Source organism: Camelus ferus, chromosome 7 (genome assembly GCF_009834535.1).
Source record: "Camelus ferus isolate YT-003-E chromosome 7, BCGSAC_Cfer_1.0, whole genome shotgun sequence".
NCBI lineage: Eukaryota > Metazoa > Chordata > Mammalia > Artiodactyla > Camelidae > Camelus > Camelus ferus.
The window spans coordinates 38,557,957-38,583,549 of record NC_045702.1 but is presented as its reverse complement, the minus strand read 5'-3'; the positions used below and the strand labels follow the sequence as shown (position 1 = coordinate 38,583,549).

Genomic DNA, 25,593 nt, shown 5'->3' with positions numbered 1-25,593 from the left:
TGATTGGGGGTTGATTGGAACTAAGGAATAGAAAACATACTTCAGCTAGAGCATGGATTGGAAATGAGGGGCATGCCCATTCATTTTGATCTTTTATATCAAAGGGTGTGAGATAATTCTAAATGCAGAAGCCCCATTGCTAATGCTCTCATAGCCTCCTTGTTCATTTGTTCCCTGCTGAGGCTTGGAGAAAATTGCTAGTGCAACCTGGGAAGAGGTCTTAACCTGGATTTGCATGCTAAATAGTCAACAGCTCAACTTAGAATACAGAAAAGCCACAGGGTATGAGGAAGGATCTGGTCCCAGTTTCTACACGTCCCACGCCCTGGCTCTGCTACCTGGGACCAGCTCTGCAAATCTGAATGTCCTCATCTGCAGAATTGGAGCTAGCCTCTGCTCTGGGGTGTGGGTGTGAGGCTGATCTCTCTGCAGCATTCCTCCCTCTGTCTTGGCAGAGATTGATGCCACCCATCTAGCTAGCTAGGCAGGCGGCCCTCACCTGAAGCTCTGTGCTTGGTCAACGAGACTAGTTTCCTTCTCAGATAGAGGAGGACCATCTTTCTGACTTGGGAATGTGGGGAAGTGTGCTCCTCTACCCAGCCTTCCCATGGTCCCTCAAGGTCCAAGAAGAAACTTGGAGGGCATTTGTGACGGTGAGATGCCATCACAGATATAAAACACTTTGTAAACCCTAAAAGTTTCTTCCATTTGGTTGTTTTTATCCTGAACAAGGATTCTGTTTGTTCAGTCATAAAACTTATCTGGAGAGAATACCGTGGTAGTTTATCCTTTCTGTTCCTTTGCCTTATACTGTTGTCCATAATTGCTGTGGCTGTTGTGGTTGGCAGTGTGACCTGATGATGGTGAATCCCAGCAGAACTCTTACTCATTCATTCCACATCAAATGAAGGAAGCACCTGACCACTGAGGGAGACCCCTGGATGCCCAGATGCTCTGAGGATCAAGTCCTAGGGCCTTCAGTACCTTCAATTACTCCCTAACCCACCTGGGACCACAGAGGCCTTGTATTAGTTTTCTATTACTGTGTAATAAACTATCCTTCAAATGTAGCAGCTTAAAAGAGTACACATTGATTATCTCACAGATTCTGTAGGTCAGGTGTGGATTAGCTGGGTGTCCCTGTGTCAAGATCTTTCACAAGTTTACAGTCATGGTGTCAACTGGGACTGTGTTCTCATCTGAAGGAGAGAGAGGGCTCACTCCCGAGCTCACTCGTATGATGTTGGCAGAATTCAGTTCCTCGAAGCCCATTGGACTAAGAGCTCCAGGTCTTTGCTTCCTGCCAGCTAAAGGCCTTTTTCAGCTCCATGTCATTGGGCCTCTCCATAGGGCAGTTCATGACCTGGCAGCTGAATTGCATCAGAACAAGAAGGGGATGCAGGACAGAAGCCACCTCCCTTTGGAAACCAAGGAGAGACCAAGACTCTCTCCTTGATCTAACTCCAGTCAGGCTCCTGTAAGCCCTTGAGGACCCCACCTTGGGCTCTGTCCTTGGTCTGCTTGTTTCAAGTTTAGCGAGAATCCTGCTGAGTCACTTTAGCTGGAATCCCCTTGGTATCTGCCCACCATTGATATCTGACTAAATTCCTCATCCCCAACCCTCCATATCTTGTCACCCTGGCCTGACTATAGCAAAAATTCTTCTGGGCCAGGTTAGCCAGATCCTCCTCATCCTTATGTTTCCTTAGTCATTTTTCATCCACTGACCCCTCTCCCTGCTCCTTGGCGATATATACCCACTTGTCCTTCTTGTATTCAGAATCGAGCCCAGTTCTATAACTGAGGCCTCTCTTCCCTTACTGCAATAGTTCCTGAATAAAATTTGCCTTTACTTCTCTTACTTCTGTCCAGCCCTGGGTTTTGTTGTTGTTGCTGTTGTTAGTAATGTCATCTGGGAAATAGCATGCCATCCTTTTTGCCATATTCTGTTGTTTAGAAGCTAGTCACTAGGTCCAGTCCACAATCATGGGGATGGGATTGCACAAGGCTGTAATACTGGGAGGCAAGGATCAGGAGGGCCCTCTTAGAGGCTGCATACCACAGGTCTTATAAACAGTGGTCACAAGACTCCTTCTCTGGGGCTGTCTCACAGTCTCCAAATGATTGCTGCGCCTCCAGTGGTCCCTCTCCACTGGGCCCCAGTTGGCTTGATGGTCTAGGCTTTGATTTAGGTGATATTCCCAGGGTTCTCCTGGGACTTTTGGCTTCTACCATCCAATGAACACTTGGCCACAGGCTCCTGCTAGGTCACTTTCCTCTGTGGACCAGAGCTCCCAGCTCCTGCTTATCTAGGAGGAGGATCAAAGAGGAGCCAAGCTCAGTGCAGCAACCCACAGTGTCATATTTGGGCTTCCTGAACTTTGAAGACTGCTAGTTCACAATCAATCTAGAGTTTCTTGATAACTAAATCCTCTTTGTCCCCAGATGGAAATCAATACCAGGTTGTGGGAGATGTTATCGTCTGAAATTTGTATCCATCATCTCCCTGGAGAGCATGCAGGCTGGCCCACTGAGGCCTACCATCTTGGTAAAAATTCCTAAATGAATCTTGAATGCCTTGAGGACCTGGAGTGACCTGTTTTTCCACAACATGTAAGCAATCTTCTCTAACAGCATTGGACATTTCCCTTTTGGGCTTGCTAAACTGTGGAAAAGAAATATGAAAGAGCTTTTAAGATGCTTTCTGATCCTGGGGTGAGCACAATTGCACTTTTGTTTACCTTAATGCACCAGGATCATTACCCAGGTGCCCCATCTGGATGAAGCCTTGAAAGCGTATTAACCTGTTGACTTTGTTAATAGTAATTTAAGAAAATCTCTCAGGCTCCAAACCCAGCTTTTTAAAGCCAAGTAAAATGGTCTTTCCTTGTTTTCTATGTTGACGTTCATTAAAGATTTGGGTAAATGTAACTGAACGGTGACTGTGTTGCTTTTTGGTGCCGGCCAGTTATGTACATTGGCTCTTGCAGGCAGAGGGTTTTTGATCTGCAGAGTCTGTAGAAGATGAAGGCTTTGGGTGTTGGCTGACCTTGACCTGAACAGGGGGAGGACTTACCTTTCTATCCTGTGGTCTAGTAACAGAGACGGCAGTGCTAAATGCAGGGGAGTCAGTGGCTTTCCAACCCCACTATGACAGAGGGCCTCATTCCCCAGAACCACCACAACTGCTCAAAGGAAGTTTGTGCCTCTCATCTCCCTGCTTCACCGCCTGCCTCCATTTACCCAATTAGAGCAGCTGAGGCCATGACCTGCCCGCTACTTTCCTGGTTTCACTCAGCCGACCCACCCGCTTTGCCTTTGGAAGGCATGATGGATTGGTTTGAAACAAAACCATCTCGTTCCCAAACTGAAAGGTTCCTTTTTACAACTGGGAACAACTTGAAACCACTGGAGAAAATCATGTGCCAATTATGTATAAACTCCTTTACCACAAGGTATAAAGGAAGCCATAATTCGGGGGGCTTATGTTTGATTGAATTCATCTGTTTCCATTTTGTAAATAGAGAGGAGGGAGAATCCATAGTCTGGGACAGTTGACATAATGCAGCTTCTATTCCTGGGCAAAAGAAGGCATGGCCCTGTGGCTTCACTCCCCAGAGCCAGGCTTCCTAGGTGTAAAGAATCACCAGAAATTCCTGTGCTGGAGGGAGGGGAGGTGAGACTTGCTCAAGGCAGTGCCAGACTCTCCCAGAACCATAGACACAGAAGAGAAGGGACGATGTTTTGTCAATCACCCAGCCAAGAACAATAATCTTCAACTGGGGAAATACCCAGGTCCCCCATCCGGGATGAGATTTACACTGATGGGTCTTGTATTTGCCAGCAGCTGACAAGTCAGACTTCACCCTTAACATCCCTAAGTATGTTGGTACTAATTAGGTGAAAAATGAGATGCATTGTTAAAACTGGCTTTCCTTTCCAGCTTGGCAGCTTGACATTATGGGACACTGAAACCTCAAATTGCCTTGTAGAAACATGCCTGAGGGTAACTGCGCTATGTGGGTAGGGAGGACCCAGTAAGGGAAAGAATAAAGATCCCTTCACCATCAATGCCATCTGTCATTAATGAAAGACTGGCTTGTTAATGGGCCCAGTAGATTAATTGGTATCTTTCTCCAAATGTGTGTGGCTGGTGACCCCTGATGCTTGGATGCACTGGTTTGGAAGTCAGACAAACTTGGGTGTAATCCTAGATTTTCCACTTAACTAGTGGCATGACTTTTGGTCCCTCTTTGAGCCTCGATCTCCTTATCTGTAAAATGGAAAATTTCATTGGGCTGTTATGATGAAACAATATTCAAGAATCAGGTAACATTGTAAAATTGCATCATTGGCTCTTTCCTTTCCATTCTGGGCTTCTCATTTGTGGAGAAAGCTGGCTCCTGTATCATCTAAACTCCCCATGATGGACCAAGAGGAATCCTTATCATAGAGCAGAGAATGGCCATATTCAGAAGTTGTTATTAAGCGTTTTTTTTAGAATCTTTCTGTATTCTCCCCAGGCCACTGTGGATCAGCTGTTTCTATTTTAGCAACTGTGATAACTGGCCCTCTGAATCACTTCTTATCTTAAATCATTTTCTCTTGTTAAATTTTTAAATATAAAAATATTTTTCCCCCAATGCAAATGGATTGCTGTAGGACCATTGCTGTTGTTTCTATCAGGTCAGCCCTTGGTCATCCAGGGACTAGGAGTTTCATGCCTTATACAGACCCTCGTTCCTCCCTCGCCTCCTTCTCGTCTCTATTCTCAATTCTGCAAACTTTTCATGGTAGCTAAGTGGCTTACATGGGTGATCTAATTTAACCTTCTTGACTGCTTTACTTCTACTCCTATTTTACTGAGAAGGGAAGAGGGTACAGAGTAATTGAGCACCTTGTCTGAGATTATCCAACAAATAAGTGTTGGGGGTGGGATTTGGACCCAGACAGTCTGACCTCAGAACCTGAGCACTGAGGGCTGCGCCTCCACCCACCAGGTGTTCCTTCAGCCCATGCAGAGACACTGCACACATGACGGCACAAGTCATGGAGCTCAAACCAGATAGAAGACTCCCTTGTGAAAGATGACGGCGGGGCAGGAAATGGAGTGTGAGGTTCGGACACAACTGGAGGACTCACACCAACACTTAGTCCTCAGGCTGCCCCTCCTCATTCTCATAGGCAGCTTAGGTCTGGAGTGAGCGCTACTCCCGGAAGGAATCAACTCCCACTTTCTCTAAAATAAATTTTACTGTATTTTAAATGAGGTGAGGGGAAAAATAGAGAAACATACTATAGCTTCCCAGGGCAAGTCACTCTTGACATCCTAAAATAAACTTGGCTACACTGCCTACGTCTCTGGAGTAAAAATTGTATTCAGTAGTTATCAAGGTTTGTGCTCAAGCGACTGCTCCTCCTGCCCCTCCTGCCCCTCTGGAGCCTCAGAATTGTGTTTTTGTTCATGGTTTATGCCATGACCACACATCTGACATATTTTTCCTGTTACTTGTTTCAGGCACCAGAATCACTCAGCTTCCCCTAGGCCTGAGACATAATGGCTCTATTTTGCTTTTAGGATATTCCCGCCTCTGGTATTCAGACCTTCCTAGGTTTGCTTAGTGATGTGAATGCAACTTTTCTCATGAGGCAACAACTTGGGCTTTCTGGGCAGCCCTTTTGCCTCCACCCATTTGATGAGCAGATGTAGCCCCTGCTTGTGGGACAGACCTAGACGTTTTGGAGGATCAATCCTATCAACGTGTCCAGGGTAATTTGTCTTTGTGGGATGGGTAATGAAGGGGTCTCAGAGACCGAGCAGCACAGTAATTTGTTCCGTCCCAGACAAGGATGTTCTTATCAGGGATTTACTCTCCGTGCTGCTGAGACACAGCCTGTGGAGCTCTGACAATATTTGCTTTTGAAAGGCTGGAAGTCGGTGAACCCCAGCAGCACTCTGGCTCCCTTCAAGGCAACTGACCTAATCTTACCCTGATGTAAGCGATTTTAATTCGAGATTCCGCCTAATGATTCTAGTGATTTACATTGTTGTCATTCTTGAGTGTGATTATGTTTTCAAAGAAGGGGATCAGCCTGTGGAGACATTTTCCTCTAAACGCTTCCTTTGAAGGACTCTTCTCACCATGGAAGGGAGGGAAGCAGACAAAAGAGGGTCTTCTGTAAGACAGCCAGGGTCTCTCCTAGAAACTCGGGGAAGAATAGCATCTATTGTACTCACGTGACGTTTAGATATCTGTCATCCCACATCACTTGTACTGATCTTCTGAGCCGTGCTTGGGTGTGTTGGAATTTTTAGAGTTTTCTATGCTCAAGTGTGGCTTGACCCAGTGTTATTGTCCAAAGGGTCTCCTTGATTCCTACCACCCCAGAGATAGAGCAGGCACTCTGCAAAGCATTTAGATCCAGAAGGGATACTGTAGGGAAACTTGATGAGCCTAGTGATTATTTGAAGACTAGGAGGAAAGTCAGAGCAAGGAGTAAGGAGATAGAGTCTATAACCATTACCGGAGAACAGTCTTCAGAACTCTGGTAGCTGCTGAAGGAGGGAAAAGTTCTGGCCAGGTGGTTAAAAAGTATCTTGAGTGAATGTTATGATTGTCTGTGTCCTTCCTTCGACATTGGCGGTTACATCTAATATACACCAGGCACTGCTAGGGTCTTGGGTTTACAAGCTCCATCATCTGTCACTTGAATGATTATAAGAGCCCCCCAAACTGGTCTCTTTGCTTCCATCTATTCCCTCCCCTTAACAGTCTGTTATCAACAGAGCAGGCCAGAGTGATCCCAAGAAAACCCATGTTCAGATCATATCACCCTCCAAAGGCTTTCCACATCTCAGAGTAAAAGCCTGGACAGTAGTCAGCAAAGATGTACAAGATCTCTCCCCGACACCCATCCCCCACTCCAGCACCTCTAAATTCTCAAGCAGCCACTGAGACCCAGCTCACATACCACTTCCTCCTGGAGCGGACTTTGGGCCTCTGTGTGCCCCTTAGCCCTTTGCTTGTGTCTCAGTTTTAGCATTCACTGCACTGACACCTAATTTTTCTCTCATCTTCTCTGCTCCCAACATAGTCTCTGAGGTTCTTGCAAAAGGAACTGGATTTTACTTATCTCAGAGTCATCCCAAGACTGAATGCAAAGGAAGTTATCACTGAATAAATAAATGAGCAAATGAATGTGTGAGTGACTGAGTGCTCCTCCTCCATGGTGGTGTGCATGGCTCTGGCTGTGCTGCGTGGAGGCCGGCCGGCCCATTCCACAGCGGGGCCCTGTTAATGGATAGCACCACACCTCGCCGTGGCTGCATTTGGTAGCAAAAACACTTCATTTTCCTGCCCCAAGAGACACCTGGGGTCTAACTACAATTCCATCCTAGGCTTCTGGAAAAGTGAACCCTGGCTGGAAGATGCTTTCTTGCTTCCTCGGTCCTGGGCTGGCCCCAGAAGAGGGTGGGTAGGATGGGGAAATACCTTTGGAGTCTGACCTGTGCCCTGCCTGCACCCTGCCATGCTCTCTGGTTGAGCTGGACTCTGTAGCCTGGCCCCCCATGCTCTGAAGCTCCGTCGGTATAAATATTGTCCTCCACTGTGAGGAAACGGGAAAGGAAAAGCCATCATGGGGACTCGTGTCTGTGGTGCCTTACAGGAGATAAGTCTGGGCAGAGCCAGCTTTGCAGTCAGGCTGCTGCTGTTTCCTGCGGCAGGGGGAAAAACCCTACAGGAGGCTCTGAAGGGCCCCCTCCCCACCCCTCACCCACTGGCACTGATGGCACCTGCTGTGGGCCAGGCCTGCCTCAGGGGCAGGCGCATAGTGGGCTCCCAGCTCCTAAATGGTTTGGAGAAATTATAGAGGGGAAAGCCATTTGCTCATGGCACACTGCCCTGGTGGGTTAATCCAGTCCATCAGAGAGAGCTCTTCCTGAACAACTTGTAATTAATCTGGAGAGCTCACGGCCTCGGGAGATTATGAGACCAAATTACTCAGTAGGTTTCAAAAAGTTAGTCGTTGTCCATGTGGAGAGAGTAGCATCTTCATTGGACAAGCTGGCGGTGAGCCTGCAAGGGCTGTCAGTGGGTCTGCTGGGGCAGAGGAAATGCAAAGGCCTGGGGGAAGAATAAAGGTAGTGATGATGTCAATTCTCATAGTAGTCAGCTTTTAGAGACCAACTGTTCTGTGCCTGACTTTGTGAGCTAAGCATTTTATTTGCATCTGCTCCTGTAATTCTCATAAGTGGTGGATACTGTTATTACCCCTTTTGACAGGTTGAGGGGAAAGGAGCCCAGAGACATTAAGTAACTTGTTTATAGTCACACAGCAAGGGTGCTAAATTAAAATCTAAACTAAGGCACAGGGTCTCTAGATCACCCATAAATAAGTGGGTTTTAGTTCCTGTGCTGTGATGGGTTGGAATGACCTTGGTGAGACCACACACATCTTCTCCTTGTGACTTAGGGGCATGTCTTAGAGGGGAAAATACATTTGATCGTTAGCAGCATGACCTTACAGCAAGACATTTAATCTCTGAGTTAGTGTCCTCGCCTGATGAAGTAGACATAATGATACTCTCTTACCCATTTTGGGTGGTTAATGTAATGGTGTATTGAAGTACATGATAGACACAAAAGTGCTATTCAATAGTCAGGCTTTGTGATGAAATTATCTACAGTCATGATAAAGTGAAAGCATTAGACCCGGGCTCTCCGATAGGTCTTTCTGCTGTAATGGAAATATTCTTTACGTGTGCTGTTCAGTACGGTAGCCACTGGCCCCACGTGGCTGTTAAAGCCCTTAAAATGTGACTAGTGAGATCGAGGAACTACATTTTAAATTTCATTTAATTAATTTAAATTTAAACAGCCAGCATGGCTGGTTGCTACTCTGGTGGCAGCACAGGAGATGGTTTCATCTGGGAAGGGCTTTGGAGACCATTTAGTCCAACCCCTTTCTTACACAGATGATGAGACTGAGGTTCTAAGTGGAGCAGGAACTTGCTCAAGGTCAGACAGCAAATTAGCAGAGAGCAGGTCTAGAACGAGGTCTTCAAGCACGCTGATATTCTCCACTTTAAAAATTCTGTGAAGAGAAAAAATATGTATGTATGTATATGTAAAACTGAATCACTTTGCTGTACACCTGAAACTAACATTGTAAATCAGTTACACTTCATTAAAATTTTTTTTTTTTTGAAATTCTGAGTATCCCTGATTTAGGCCAGGAAATTAGAAAAGAGGACTGATCATTATTAACCTAAAACCGATGTGAAATACTAGGAAGACTGGTTTCGAAGGTGCACTGAGGCTTAAATGGGCGCTAAGACAGGGGTGCCCACGCCAATTTGTGTGAAGCAGCACGTGACTGTCTCCACTGGGAGCCTAACTGGGTGTTGCTTTGACCGAGTAGGGATTTTCTTCCTCAGAGTCAACAGACAGGAAGCCCTTTTTCATTGAAACCCATCCTGACAGTGATGGAGACACCTCTGGTGAGGTCCGTCTCTCCAAGGAATGGCCCTGTCGGTGATGGCGGGCTTGGGGCAAAGTGGACTGTAATGGTATATCTGTGGAAAAAAAGAAAAGGCCTGTGGTGTGGCTGCAAAATCACAATGTATAATTGGGCCTGATTTTTTCCATATGTATCAACAGAAACAGCCTTGCTTTCATGGAGATGAAAGCGACCCCTTTCTTTGGTCATATTTCCCTTTTGTGTATAGTTCCCAGGTCTCTGCTGGGTTCATCATTTTCTGTTTAAAACAAACCTAAAAGAGAACAAATCAAAAATTAAGGTATGGAAGGACTTAATAGAGAAAATATCTTTCTTTATATTTTTGATGGCAGAGAGATATGTGTTTTTCTGTTTTCTTTCTTTTCTTAACCAAAATAAAATTACTTTGTCAGAGTTTTATTCTTGATAGTGAAAGCAAATAAATGCTTAAGCGCAGTAGATTAATGTATACGTGTGAACTGCCTTTCTTAAAAGACACTCATATATTCAATCAACACTCCTTTTGTATTAGTTTGCTCAGACTGCCATAACAAAAACCACAGACTGGAAGTCTTAAGCAGCAAAAATATATTTTCTTACAGTTTTGGAGGCTAGAAGTCCGAGTTCAAGGTGCCAGCGACTTTGGTTTCTCCTGAATTATCTCCCCTGGGCTTGAGACAATCACCTTCTTACTGTGTCTTCACGTGGTTTTTCTCTGCAAGTGTCCCTGGTGTCTCTTCCTCTTCTTATAAGGACACCAGTCCTGCTGGATTAGGGCTCTACCCTATGAACTCATTTAACCTTAATTACCTCTTTGGCTCTTTGGAGGCCTTATTTCCAAATACAGTCGCACTGGAAGCTAGGGCAACAACATGGGTACTTTAAGGGGACATAATTCAGTCCTTAACAACTTATTGTGCACCTTCTATGTGCTGGGCATTGGAGAGACAGAGAAAAAAATGATATACAACCTGGCCTCTGACAGACGTGTAAAAAATGAACGTGATATGCAATTTATCTACACAAGGGCATTGAGGGAGAGAATCCACCTTGTTTTGGGGAATGGACGAAGAAGGATTCTGAAAGGGCTTCAAAGACAAGATGCTGAGTGAATTGAATTTTGAAGGGAAGTCTGGCACGAGCAGGATGGCAAGAAAAAGAATAAAGAATACAGATGAAATAAGCCAGCTCTCTCTCCTGACTTCTGGAAGGTTCTAAAATACTCTCCCCCAACTTCAAAGGCCTAACTTCTAGGCTCAGAGATGATTTCTTTCATTAAGCAATTGTTCCCTTAAAAACAAAACAGAAAGAAAAATCAGCATTGGCTTCGAATGCTCTTGGCTACAAACATCCTAAAACCACGATACAAGCTGGAATGAACAACAGGAGCATGAGTATTTCGCCCTGAGCAGATCAGTGCGGGGTTCTGGGCACAGTGTGATCACTAACTAAGTGATGGCATTGAGGACTTAGGCTTTTTCTCTTTGCACTTCGCTTTTCTTACCACTGGCCTCAGCTGGTTATAATGGCCACCAGTGGAAGTCAGCCGACATGCTTCCTTATTCACACCCTGAGGGAGAGAAAGAGAAAACCTCTCCCCCCATCATTGTTGTGCTGGAGTTGGTGTCCTGGCTCGTGAGATCCGAATGTCAAATTTTTAGGAATTTTGCAAGCAGGTTGTTAAACACAGCAGTTATTAAAAATTAAATCATGTAAACGTAAAGTGAAATAAACTACATTAAAAACAAAGATAATAAATATTCAAAACTCATCACTCCCTGTTATTTTACTAGTTTTACTATTATCCATGCCCTTGACATGATTTACATCTGTCTGAATGATGGAGCTATTGCACTTGCCTCTCCAACTCCGCACTGATGGCTTGAAATAGCTGTGGTGGAAGTGTGTACAGCACAGAAATGGGCAAATGCTGTAAATCAGGTCATGATTCATTGTTTATTGATTGTCCAGCCTTAAGTGATGGAGAAATGTAAATAATGCAGATTAAACTTTAAACAGTTCTAAAACTGTTACATTGTGAATAGTACAAAAACTTGAGGGATATTTTTCCAATGTTACCTGATTCAGCTAAGAAGTCATTCACATCATTGACAAATGAGTGAAGTTCTGACCGTGTGTCTTCATTGTTTTACTTGTTATCAGAAGCGAAAGCAGCCAACATGCATGTCAGTACTACACTCATCCATCAGTTACAACTATAGGTTGGTTATAGATGCAAGAATGGCAAAAGCCAGCAGGAGTATTCTGTAAAAATCAATTTGTGGTGTGGAATTTACAATAAGGAACATTTCACGTTTTATCGTATTTGTAGATTTTGGGTTCTACCCATCCGTTAGATCAGTAAAAATTTACAATAAATACACAGATACATATAGATAGCAGTATCTATATGTATATATGACTGTATTTTTCCTGGGACAGCCCACTGTTAAGCATTTATTAGCACCACTCCCCTATTCCTTTAGTTTGATTAGGCCAATCTAGCTTACATGCCCACCCTGAAATCTGAAATGTCATGCATTAATTCCCCTTTGTGGCTGGGAATGGGTAGTTTCCTGAACTAAAAAAGAGGATTTGTTAGGAAAAAGGAAGCAGGGGATGAATTTTGGCTAGGCAAACAAAACTACCTACAACTATAAAGGTCACTCACCCCCACCAGCAAAAATGATACATTAATACCATATCAGTCTTTTTATTTCAGTGTGAATTAATGTATGACACATTTTCCAAAAGAACAGGTGGCTCAGAGCACACTGGACAGAACTATTGACTACTTGGGCCGGGTAGTTCTTTGTTGTGGGAGCTGCCCTGTCAATACAGGATGTTTAGCAGCATCCTCGGCCTCTACCCTCTTGTTGCCAGTAGCACCCCACCTCCGATTGTGACAACCATAACTTCCCTAGACACTGCCAAATGTCCCCTGAGGTCTATTTAGCTGATCAACTACTGATTTCAACCCAAGACTTTGGGTGTCATACCAGAAAGTTTTTAGTTTCTGTTCCACTCCCTCTAAGGTAGTGCTGTCTGTAATCGAGTGTTAAATTCATGGCTCAAAGTAATACCAGAGGAAAAGACACATTTCTAGGGGCTGGAACCCTGGGCCCCATAAAAGTAAGTCTGGGGGCCAATCTTCTGTGCTTAGGAGAGGAATGTTTCAAAGACTCCAGATACTAACCTCTCCTCAACTTGGTAGATTTTACCATGGCTATTTTCACCTTTAGGACTCAAAGGGTATGAAGCCCTTGACCTGAAGATCTGTATATGAAGATCTTTGAAAAGGTTGGTTCATTTTAAAAAACTTAAGAAGATTTTAGGATAAATTAGAAGGAGGAGTTTGTCTCGCTCATGCTTGGGTTCCAGAAGCATCAACTTTTCAGACCACAGCCATGGTCTGATGTATGTTCCAAAGGAAGCAAACAAAGGCATCTGAGCAATATGTAAACTGTCCAAAGTCTGGGAAATGTCCTCATGCCAGAATCTATCGACATTTGTGTAAAATAAGCTTACCCAAAGCTCTCCTCTCCTTGAGAAAGCCCTCCTTAGACCTGCTTCCCCTTCCAGCTTCCAGCTGGCCTTCATCTCTCCTCAATACGAAGGATCTCAAAGGATTAGTCTTCATTTCTGTCACAGTTTGTTCTCCTTCTGTTCATTCCTTGGATTCTGTCCCCAGATACCAACAATACTGTTCAGTTGTGTTCAGTCACCCCCTCCAAACGTCCCACTCTTTCTCACCCTTAGAACAGCCTTTGACTCTGCTGGTCGTCCTCTCTACCTTATGTTTTTGCCTCCTGTGAGTTTCATAATGCCATGGTGTTCCTCCTACCTTTTGATGAGTTCTTCACTGGTTCTCTTTTCTCTGTCTCCTGATTAGATAGAAATGTTCCTCAGGATTTCAGTCTGTTCCTGTTCTCCCCTTTCCTCTCTCTCTGGGCCGTCTTCTTCTCAGCACCTCCCAACTCTAAGTGTGTAGCTCCCACGTCTACATCTCCAGCTACACACGGCCTCGCTCCTTGGCTCCAGAGATGGGTATGTTCATCTTCCTGGGCGGCTCGGGGAGTGGCATGTGTGCCTCAGGTGCTTCAAACACAACACGACTAACATGGAACTCCTTACCTGTTTTCCTAGCGTGCCGCCTTCTCATCTCTGTCACAGTTAATGAAATTGCTTTCTTTCATATCTCCCAGGGTAGAGACCCTAAAGACACCTTGACTTAAACTTCCCATGTGACTCAATCCCAATGGGCCACTTGTGTCTGAATCCTGTGAATTTTGCTATTGTCATTTCCCTGGTGTACCTGCCCCTCTTTCCACTGTCACCAATCCACTTTAGATCACAGTCTGGCAAACTTTTCCTTAAAGGGACCGGATAGTAAATATTTTAGGCATTTCGAGTCATACTGCCCTTTGTTGCAACTATTCAATTCTGCCCTTTCCCTGCTGGTAACCGTAAGTTTGTTTTCTATGTCTGCATGCCTGTTTCTGTTTTGTAAATAAGTTCATTTGTATCATTACTTTTTAGCTTCTATATATAAGTGATTTCATATGGTATTTTTCCTTTTTTTTCTGTCTTACTTCACTTCCAGGTCCATCCATGTTGCTGCAAATGGCATTATTTCATCCTTTTTATGGCTGAGTAGTATTCCATTGTGTGTGTGTGTGTGTGTGTGTGTGTGTGTATCACAACTTCTTTATCCAATCATCTGTCAATGGACATTTAGATTGTTCCCATGTCTTGACTAATAGTAAACAGTAAACAGTGCTGCTGTGAACATTGGGGTGTATATATCTTTTCGAATTAGAGTTTCCTCTGGATATATGCCCAGTAGTGGGATTGCTGGATCATAGGGTAACTTTATTTTTAGTTTTTTAAGCAATCTCCATACTGTTTTCCATAATGGCTGCACCAAACTATGTTCCCACCAATAGTGTAGGAGAGTATCCTTTTCTCCACACCCTCTCCAGCAGTTACCATTTGTGGACTTTTTAATGATGGACATTCTGATTAGCTTTGATTGCATTTCTCTGATAATTAGCAACAGTGAGCATTTTTTCACATGCCTATTGGCCATTTTTATGTCTTCATTGGAGAAATGTTTGTTTAGGTCTGCAGCCCATTTTTTGATTGGGTTGTTTGGTTTTTTTGTTATTGAGTTGTATGAGCTGTTTGTATATTATGGATATTAAGCCCTTGTCACTCGCATTGTTTACAAATATTTTCTCCCATTCCATGGGTTGTCTCTTCATTTTATTTATAGTTTCCTTTGCTGTGCAAAACTTATATGTTTAAGTCGATCTCATTTGTTTATTTTTGCTTTTATTTCTTTGCCTTGGTAGACTGACCTAGGAGAACGTTGCTAAGATTTATATCAGAGAATGTTTTGCCTGTGTTCTCTTCTAGGAGGTTTATGGTGTCTTGTCTTATATTACAGTCTTTAAGCCACTTGGAGTTTATTTTTGTATATGGTGTAAGGGAGTGTTCTAACTTCATTGATTTACATGCGGCTATCCTGCTTTCCCAATATGACTTGCTGAAGAGACTGTCTTTTCTCCACTGTGTATTCTTGCCTCCTTTGTTGAAGATTAATGGACTGTAGGTGTGAGAGTTTATCTATACTTAGCACTATTCAATATGGCAATTACTAACCACAGGTGGCTATTTAAGTTTAAATAATTGAAATTTAATAAAATGTAAAATTCATTTCCTCAGTTGCATTAGTCACATCCCAAGTGCCCACTAGCCACTTGTTACTAGTGGCCATCATATTGGACAAGGCAGGTATAGAAATTTTCCATTGACATAAAAAGTTTGAGTGAGTAGTGCTGGTCTAGGATCAGCGAAGTCAAATGCCTCGTAGCTGAAAGTTAACCCAAAAAGGGTGGGGCTTTGTTTGAGAAGGTAAAGTTCAAACATGGTAAACATGCTGGTGATGAGAGTTGGATCAAAAGCTACAGATGGTTCTACAGAGTTGAGGCCCACTGGAATCTGCCCAACATCCATGTGAAATGGGAGATAGTCAGCCCTGAAGAGATTACCTCAGAGACTCAGTAGTTCCATTTACCTGCTGAGAGTACCAACTGTTACAGATGTTATTTGCTTTTTTCAATGTAGATTTAAATGTATATTTGGGGAAGGGATGTTCCACAGCAGTATTTGTCAAAATGGGAATCAAGATCAAGTAGTGGGTCCTAAGTCGTTTAGGACACAAGCAGACCTCTTAGAAAAAAAGGACAGACTGGGAAAACTCAGTTGGCTCATAAATTTAAAGGCCAATGTTATTTTCTGAATCTTTTGTGTCAGTGATATTGGTATGTATTTCTTAATGTGAGTCAGGCCCTAAACGTTTGAAAACCACTGCTTTTCAGAACATAGATTAGCCCAGAAAGGGAAAAATATGTTTAGTTTTTTAAATGCAAAACAAAACCCCACCAGACTTAAATATCTTTATGTAGGGCTGTGTGTGGAGAATATATGCTCGAACCTTTCAGTCACCTGGGCAGAGGAAAAAAAAAATCAGACTTAGAAACAGCCTCGCAGAATCTAACCTGTCTGTTCTTTACTCTCACTTTCTGGAAATGTGTGTATCGTTACCAATTCCTGAATGGTCTGCATCACAGAAGAAAACTTTTTTCCTGCCGTGGGAGGTAGCTTGTCACTGGAAACTGCTGGAGCTTGCCTGCCGGAAGTGGACTGACCCGAGGGGCCAAGGTTAGCTGGTTAGATCGTGGGTGTCACCCCCGCATGCATGTAAGAGGCAAGACCAGAAAGTCCTTGAAGTTTTCCCCAGCTGCACAGCCCAATAGTTACCTTCTTGCTTGGCAGAAACAAAAGCTCTATTAAATTTTGAAAGGAGAGAATAGTGCTTGTCTTATTCACACATTAATATGATTTATTTTAAAATCCTGATTCTGTTGCCTCAGAATGACTTATAATGCTCTGTTTATCTCTTGGAACATTGACAGTGAGAGTTCAGATTTCTCCCTCTAGCCTTCAAAATGGGCTTTTTTGGAGCTGGTGGGAGCCCAGTGTACTCACTACCCTATACATTACATAGTAACATGGAAACCTTGATTGCTGACTTTGGCCAATTTAATAAAATTAAAAGAAAAAAAATCCAGTTTAATGAAAACGTGTATGGATGGCCACCCAAATTTGTTGAAACCCTGAAAACTTGATTAGTCACTTTGAAAAACAGCCTTGATTACTTTTAATTGTCATTAAAAGTTCAGTTTTAAAATTCTTTCCTCAGGTTAAACATCCAATCAGTTCTGACTGAAATTTATACATCGGCTTGTTGTAAATGAGCAACATTTCCATAGGCAAGAACTTTGTGCTTCGATAGGGGTAGATGTTAACTGAAATTTTGGAAGTGGTTTTGCCTGGGCATTTGGATGGATGAGACCATTCCAAATTCTTTTCCCCTGAGCTTTTCCTATACAGATTTCATGTGGTGACTAACAAAGTTTACTTCAGAATGTTTCTCTATATTTGCTTTTAATCCTTCAGTTTTCTCTATGAGGCACTGTGAGTGTTAACAGGGCGCAGCTGCCAGCTCCCTGAGTTAATCGTAATTACATCGACCCAAATTCATATCAGCTAACAAATTTAGACTCCTGGGTTCTATATTCCCAGGGGCATCTCTGCCTGACTCTCTGTGGGCACCTCAGACTCAACACATCCATGTATTCCTGCCTCAACCCTCTGCATCCTCCAGCTGTAACCCTGCCTTGGTGAACGAGCATTTATCTCATATCTTAAGCTAGCAGCCTTGACGCGGTCTTGAAGGTTTCCCTTGTCATCAGCCTCCCCATTAACTAACAACATCAGTGTTCTTTAATGATAAATCATTAGGGTTTATCAGATCTTCCTCAGAAATGCCTCTTAAATTTCAGACTCTATGGGCAGTGCCTGCAGCCGGGCTCACTATCTCTTACCTGGATGATAGCCCCAGCTCCCTAAGTGGCTTGCCTCCCCATTTCAGTTCCTCATCCCTGCATTGTCTGTGTTATCTTCCTCAGAACCAACAATCATACTGCTGACACATTCTGCTGTTGGACTTACTTCTGTAGGACAAACCCTGTTATCTCCTGTTGTTTGTGGGATGAAACCAATCTCCCAAGAAAGGAAAATGTCCGTCACAGTTGGCCCTTCCCAGATCTGGTGCTTTGGCCACACTGAATTTCCTACCACTCCCTTCAACTGGAAGGTGTTTTTACATTCCCTGCCTTTGCGATGCTCTTTCTCCTAGAATGCTCATACCCTTCCCCCGCAAAAAATGCCTTTTTATCCTCCAAGACTAAACTCAAATACCACCTCTTTTGGGCATCTTTTGCAATTGCTCCATGAAGTCTGTTCGCAATTGCTCCCTCTTTTTTGCATTTCTCCGTTATAGCACTTTTCATGTTGTATCACAATTATCTACCGAAATATGTGTGGAATTCATTAGAGCTAGCCTTCAGATGTTGCTGGATCTTCCCCAACCAGCTTGTAAGAGAGAATGACCCTTCCTGGTTTCCTTGTGATTGGGTGGGATCAATGACTAGTTCTGGACAATAAATTGAGAGCCGGAGGGATGAGTGTCATTTCTAGACTGGAACGTTTCAACTGCTGGTACAAGAATCTTCAGACGTCTCTTTTCTTCTAGCATGATGACTGGCAGTGTTAGAGATGGTGATTGCTCCTTCAGCCTAGGCACCTGACTCACAATGCGTATGTAACATGAGCAAGAACCTTTGGTAATTTGGGACAATGAGATGTTGGGGTTTTCTGTTACTGCAGCATAACCTAGCTAATCCTTCCTGGTACAACAGGTGTCACCCTCCTGGGACAGTGAACTCCTCAGCGGGCTTCTTTCTATTTTCTGGGCATCTCTGTTGTCTTGCAAGTGCACAGTAGGTGTTCAGTGACATGCTTGTTGAATAAATGCATGCATAAATAAGGTATTTAAATCCTAGGGAGAGCAATAGAAAGTTATTAGTAAAACTATAGTGTTTCAATGCCTATTAAAAAATAACAGCCACTTGAGAAATGTGCTTAAATCTAATTCAATACTGTTTTCTCTGATAACAGTTTTCATTAAATTTTCAGTGCAGTTTTGTATTCTGGCTCTGGACCTTGAATTGCAATGAGGGCAATGTTTGTTAAAGAAATCGTACAGGAATACATGTTTTGTGTGTAAATCTCTGTGTGGTTGGGTCCTAATGGACCATTGGAGCTTTTTAGGAAACAGCACCCAACAATGTGCACGTTGCCATGATTAGGTGAGCTACTAGACTGGCCCGAATGCTCTGAGACCCAGTAACGGGCTTCAGATGTCTATCTACTTATCCCCGCAGAAACTAAGGGACTAGCTGTTTTGAAGCAACTAGTTACTGAGACTTACATTTTCCTTCAGAGATCGAAAATGACAGGGAGCTGCCCTTAAACCAGCTGTATGTTTGCCTTTGGAAGTGACCAAAACTCTGTGTTAAAGCCCCACCCATGAGCTAATCACTTACATTTGGAGCTGCTTTCTCTGTCTTCCTGGCAGAAGCTCAACATTGGGAAACTGTGGCTAATGGCAGGGAGAAGGAACCCTCCAAGGCTTATCTGGCTGGGGAGGGCTTCAGGGGATCTTTATAACCAGAGAAAAGTAAAATACGGCTCGATTAACCATGATAAGATAGGAACAGGCAAAGTGGACAGTGTTTTGAAAGGGGACAAGCAGAGACACAAGGGACTGTGGGAGGGAGTCATGTTTTTTATTTTATTGCATTGGAGCACGCCCAGCTTGTGCTTCTCCAAACCTATCATCTGGGCAAGGGGTTCCAAAGCCTTTGCCAGCTCTGAAACTTCTCGCAGTATGACTTCTTTCCATAGACTGAGAAGGGGCGGGGGAGACAGTGCACTGAATAAAAGAGGATTCTGCCTTGGACTCAGATGCTTCTGGCTGGAGGTCAAGCCTCAGAGCTACCACCTATTAGCTGTGTGACCCTAGGCAAGGTGCTTCACCTTATCGCACCTCAGTCTCTTCATCTATAAAATGTTGTGCTTATGATACCAGAGTGTTGTGAAGATTTAATGAGATAATGCGTGTAAAACTCTTACTATTATTAAGCACATACTAAAACCTCCAATAAGTTGAGTGGTTATCCAGTTCCAAATATGCATTGGGAAGTCCAGGACTTGCAAGCGGTGTTCTGCTCCTGAAAATGAACCAGAATGGAGAGGTTTAGGCGGTGGGAATGAGGGACAGAGAGCTGGGGCACTGGAGGTGAAAGGCCATTTTTGTGACAACTTGTGCTTTGGGTTCTCGTCAATGAAAATGTCTTATAAGATACACTTACGGGTCCTGTTGTCTCTGCAGCAGGCGGCAGCAGCTCAGACCTGCAAGCCTCCTGCTGATGTTAAGAGCCTGGGAGTCGAACAAAGCTCACAGTCTTTGCTTCACAAAGCAGTGGGCCAGTAGTGGCTGTTTTTTCAAAGGCTGCGTTTGAGCTTTGTCAGCTGGCTGGGCTGAAGTGTATCCTGTGTCCACTTCCCCTGTCAGCCGCCCATGGCAGGAACACGTTTCTTCGCTCAGTGAATGGCAGGACTTTAGGGCTCCCTGTTGACAGAGCCAATCCATCTTTCTGCTATTGCCATCTTGAAATAACTTTGGAACAGCTTGTTGGGGGAAGTGGAAGCAGCCATGATGACTGAGAAGTTTTCTCAGGGAAGGAGGAGCACTTATTGCTAACAGTCTTTTTCCTTATGGAAACCCTGATGAGGGTATGTTAGGGAGGGGGCCCAAAACCTCTGGGCTCATTTATGGGGGGAGTGGGAGGCCCTCTCACAGGACAGCCCAGTGTACCCCACTCATAAACTCTCTTAACACAATGTCTTTAAAGGAGATTTAATGAGTAGGAGAGCCCCTGACAAAGTCATCTTGCATCCTTCTCAACCTCTTGGAGCTACTATTGCCCGGATCACCTACCGTCACTAGAGCAGAGGTGGGGCTACTTCCTGTCCCTACAATGGGCCTCTGGCACTGGCCTCAGAGCTCCCATGGCTCCAACACCTGCTAGGTGTTTTGCAAGCATGCTACTAGTGGGTCATTTCCATGTGATTGGTCTTGGGTTTTGAGAAATGTTTTCTGTAGGCAACAGAAAGCAAGGGGATGGAGACACACCTCATCACGTTTAGTGCTCCCTCCCTCAGAGATGGATTATCCTCTGTATGAAATAGCCCAGACTCATGGGAAACTAAGTCTTCCTAAAGGCAGATGAGAGTGCAAATCAGCATTCTTGCTTTTCTCTTCTTCCCCCAAAGTCAAAAGTCAGGTTATGGGACTCTCTTGTAGAAAACCATCTGTCTAGTTTGGCCAGAGGGAAGGTTGTGGGCTGAAAGTTTAGCTTGGTCAAAGTGACTACATAGGCGGTTCCAAGCTGGTTCTAAAGTCCAATATGGGCAGGCTCATCTCAGTACACAACTCCAGGGGGCACCATTCCTATCACAGACCATGTGACTGGCACCCTCTGGAGTTGTGCAATTTACAACCTGTGTGGCAGGAGGCAGCAACCTGAACTTGAGCCTCATTCCCATGTGACAGTAATCCTCAGATCCTCAGCCTCGTGTTAGGTTCAATGTACTGCTGCATCATTGCACTAGTCAGTGGCTGCAAGTCACTCATCTAATATTAAATTTGCAAATATGTTCCTCCTTTATTATGAGCTAAAGAAAGCCAAGATCATCATTGCTGGGTCACTCTTACCGGGATTTAGATATGCTGGCTTTGCTTTTCTTATTTCAATATTAGAAATGAGAGACAGAGGGAGCAGGTGGAGGTACAGCTCTAGAATGTGAATTAGGTCTACCTGAGCATTGTGATCATTTATCTTAGTGTGCCAGCACTATCAAAGTCCTTAGTTATGTGTGTTCTGATGGAAACAGAGTCAAAGATCACCAGACCAGAACAGAAGAGAACAGAAGCTCTTTAGGCAAGGACTAAACCATCATTCTTCCTGAAGTTGAACATACTGCCTGGCATGATTAAAAGGTGCATCAACACTGAATTTAAATTTTTACCACCAGTACTTCCGGCACCACCTTGCTTTTGGAGGCCTGGTGAGACTTTAGCTCTCACACTTCAAAGCAGAGAAGAAGACAGAGATTATGAGGTGCTCCACCCATTCCTTATCCCTCGCCTTGGGCTGCATTTCTCTTACTTAGTACATGATGACCAGCATTTTTAGAAGAATATTTTCAAAGAGAAGTGATAATCTTGTTAAATTTGGCAAAATAGTTTTATTCCCTGCTTTTTCTCACAGCATTGTCACCAACCTTCAGTTTTTGATTAGCTAGAAATGTGTCTTGCAGGAACATGGGATGTATTTGGAGAGCAGCAAGTGTCACGCTTGGTACAGATCCCATTTTTTTTAAATGGGAAGATCAAGGCAGTTGATTCAGAGTTCTATCAAAGGTGACGCTTATAAAGGCAGTTTTCTCCTCCTTTGCTGTTTTGTGAATCCAGCCCATCTTGGCTTAAAAAGTCACAATAATCCTCTGGCAGTGCTAGAGTTCACAGGGTCCTTAGAGATCACCTAATACAGCCTTCCCTTCACAGCAGAGGTCCTCGGAGGGCACGTGAATCTGATGCTTGAGGAAAAGTAATTTTGGCAAATGTTACTTGCCTTCAGCCATGTGGGGCAGGAGGAATTGTCAGGGACCTGGGGGTTGGCATTTGCATCTTGGCTCTTCTGCTTGTGTTTGACCTCTGGCAAGTTCCTGGACTCTGTTCTCCTTGTGTATTAAGCAGGGGTACAGTTTCTCTCTGCCTGGGGATTGTGAAGAGAATTAGAGGAGAGGGTGCCTTTCACCGGGCCAGCCACCTGGTAGAGTCACACTATCATCATTAAAACGCGCTCCCTCCTAGGTATCTCCAAAGCTAGTCCTTGCCTCTGATTGAATCATTAACTCTAAATTCTCTATAAGAACCATCTTTCCTACACAGTAAATAATTAGCAAAGCTCTTTTCCCACCACTGCTGCCTATGGACTTGAAGGGAAACTTTCTGGGCTCACTTAGGGACTGAGCCCTTGATAGGGTGCTTCAGTGGTTCTTCAGAGCATGCCCTAGGGAATTTTAAGACCACTCCTCAGTGAGGGGATGACTCCCTTCTCCTGTGTGACGTCCAGGTTCCCAATGACCCTTCATATTGCTGTTTGGGGTTGTTGCGATCTTGCGGAGAGTTGTGGCACACTCTTCTTCTCCTTCGTATTCCTCCTCAAAGGCAGACGCTCATAGATTCACATTTTAGTGACTTTCCGTATCATATCCAAGGCCACTCGCCAAGTTTGTAGCAGAGCCCGAAACCTAGGATGCAAAACACTAGACCACGTTCCCTCCCTTCCTACCACAAAGACTAAGAAAAGCTTGTGGAGCAGATGGTTAATGACAAATGACTCTCATGCAATCTGAGGCTATCCCAGGCAAACAAGATGCTCGTGTATGGAAGGCTGTCTTTCCCTAGGTCTCTCTGGGGCTTTCTCTGTATTCTTCTCCCACTGTAACTAGAGTCTGGACTTGAGGTTGGGATTTCAATTTTAAGGTTTATGGTACAGCATTGATTTGTGTGGTTGCTTAACTGGTCAATAAGTATATAGAAAACTAAGAGTTAGGAACCCTTCAAATTCTACTTTTCAGCCACCTCTTATGTTCTGTCTCTCATGTTCTAGCTCCTGGGAGATGTGACTATCTGCTGTGTTACAGCTGTGAGCCCCTGAATAATGTCCTAGACTTCTTTGCAGCATTGTATCCCTGACTTAGTTCTGAAACATGAGCATAACTGTACCCTCCCATTGACTGACTGCACTGCCCTGGAACTCTGACCTCCTCCCAACCAGAAAAGGCTACATATTGTATGATTCCAACCATATGACATTCTGGAAAAGACAAAACTATGGAGACAGTAAAAAGATTAGTGGTTACCAGGGGTTAGTGGGGAGGGAGGAATGAATATTGGAGCACAGAGAATTTTTAGGGCAGTGAAATTATTCTGCTTGATACTGTAATGGTGGATACGTGTCATTATACATTAGTCAAAACTCAGAGAATGTACACCAAGAGTGAACTCTAATGTAAACTATGACCTTTGGGTGATTATAATGTTTCAGTGTATGTTCATCAATTGAACAAATGTACCACTCTGATGGGGATGTAGATATCAGGGCAGCTGTACATGTGTTGGGGCAGGGAGTGTATGGAAGCTCTCTGTACTTTCTGTTCAGTATTGCTGTGAATCTAAAACTGCTCTAAAAAGTAAAGCTTTTTTAAAATGTAGACTTTTTTTTCTAATTCGAATTGACCTCTCTCCTAAGAATTGCCTTAGAGATTAGATTTTTTAGTAGGACATAGTGGATGTCGGATGTCCCTTGGTAATAATTCCCACCTTCCATGCCTTTAGTACCATAGCTCATTCTCTTTTGGTAAACCTTGAATGAATTGACCTTGCTGGTAGTTTGCTGCCAGTGGTTAAGGCAGGCATTACAGTGAATGAAAAGATGTACCATTCTGTGGCAAGTACAGTTTGTACCAGGGCAAAAAATGCCAAGACAGAATACTGTTAACCACCAGAGACTTTTCTACCCAAGTCTGGAAACAAGGTGGGGCCTGTTGACGTGCTGGTGATGATCTCTTCCTTGATTGTGTTCCATGCTTTTTGAATCCTCTATTTGAGTCAAGATAAAAACCATTATAAAGAGCTTTATCTGGGCCTTTGAGAATGAAGTCATTCCACCTCAAATCCTTTGTAGAACGAGGCAGGTGATAAATATTTCCCTATGTGAACAAGTAAGTAAGCAACACACATTTTGGTCAATAACTCTTGCTGCTCGTTTTATTAGGTTAATCTCATTGCTTAATAAAAAAAAAGTTGTTTTTTCACAAGTTCACTCTAGGTCTGGGGGAGCTGCAGGGGTGGGGCACCAGGAATTTTCATGTGAACCTAGAAAACTTGCTTATCTGTTCCTTCTACCTGCCTCTTTCCACACCCAAACACTTTCCCCAGATCACGAGGATGGTTGGGAAAGGACAGGATTAGGTAGGAGAGGACGTGCCTCTGTCCCTTCTCATCCTATGCAATCAAGCTACTCCTTACCAAGTGATGGAACCAAGAATGATCAGGAAGGAGGGATAGTGTTGACACCAGTGTGGTTCTACAGGCACTCCAAGTGTGCTGGTGGAGTTTTCACGGGCTTGTTGAGTAAATCCAGGAAAAGCATTCTTACATCTGTGTTGTTCATCAGTGGACATCCTTGTGCTCTCAGGGCCTCCCCCTTAAGATTTGGGTTCTCAGTCAGAGAAGTATCAGTGAGTCAGGTGTAAGATCCTTTTTCTACCTTCTTCACATTCACTGAGTAACCCCAATAAAATGTGGGAACTTTACGAGTCCAAATACTTCCCTAGCACTTGGAACTTTAGAAGCATTGCAAATACCTTCTACCCTAAATGCCTGATACCTTTTGGCTTGGTGTCACTGGGCTCTAAGGGGACTAGATTTTCCAAAGGGATTCATCCAGGCTTCATTTTGAATGAACTAAGAGAACGGGACCTATGAAAATGAAAGCAGTCTCTTTTTCCACAGGAAATCAGGTCTTCTGAAATTTGAGTGTCTTCGTTTGTGTTGGCATTGAGTTTTGGGTGAAGGTTTAGCTGGATTCTTGTTTTCCTTAAAATGTTCCTGTCCATAGATATAATAGCTAATGAAGCTGAGTCACATGATCCAAGTTGGCAAATATTTTACTTAAGTCACCAGGAGTTTGGCATGAATAAAGATCGAACAAAGATTTAGGATTAATGTCCTTGGTCCCAAAAGGTGAACTAAGTTTTTGAGACTCTTCTTTAAGGGATTTGCATCCAAAGTGCCATCCACCATCTGGGTATTCAACAAAAAAGAATTTGGATTTTTTTTTTTAGGTCTCCCTTTAGTCCACTTCTAAACCCACATAAAAGCAGTTTGGGACTGGTCGGAGCCTCACAGAAAGAAATAGGAGACTGAGATTTTTGGATAAAAGTTTTTCCTTTTTATGGAGATAATCTGCAATAATACTGACTTTC

The 25,593-nt window shown here is 43.7% G+C and overlaps 1 protein-coding gene across 6 annotated transcripts in view; it reads left to right on the top strand.

Moving 5' to 3' along the window:
* Window positions 1–25,593, top strand: part of BBS9 (Bardet-Biedl syndrome 9) — a 622,708-nt gene that overhangs the window by 543,276 nt on the left and 53,839 nt on the right. The window contains exon 29 of one of the 6 annotated variants that reach the window (XR_004321415.1): window positions 2,446–2,587. The exons of the other annotated variants lie outside the window; for them this stretch is intronic. The gene's annotated coding sequence lies outside the window, so the exon portion shown is untranslated. Of the gene's footprint in view, window positions 1–2,445; window positions 2,588–25,593 lie in introns of those variants that run through there. 6 annotated transcript variants of the gene reach the window in all.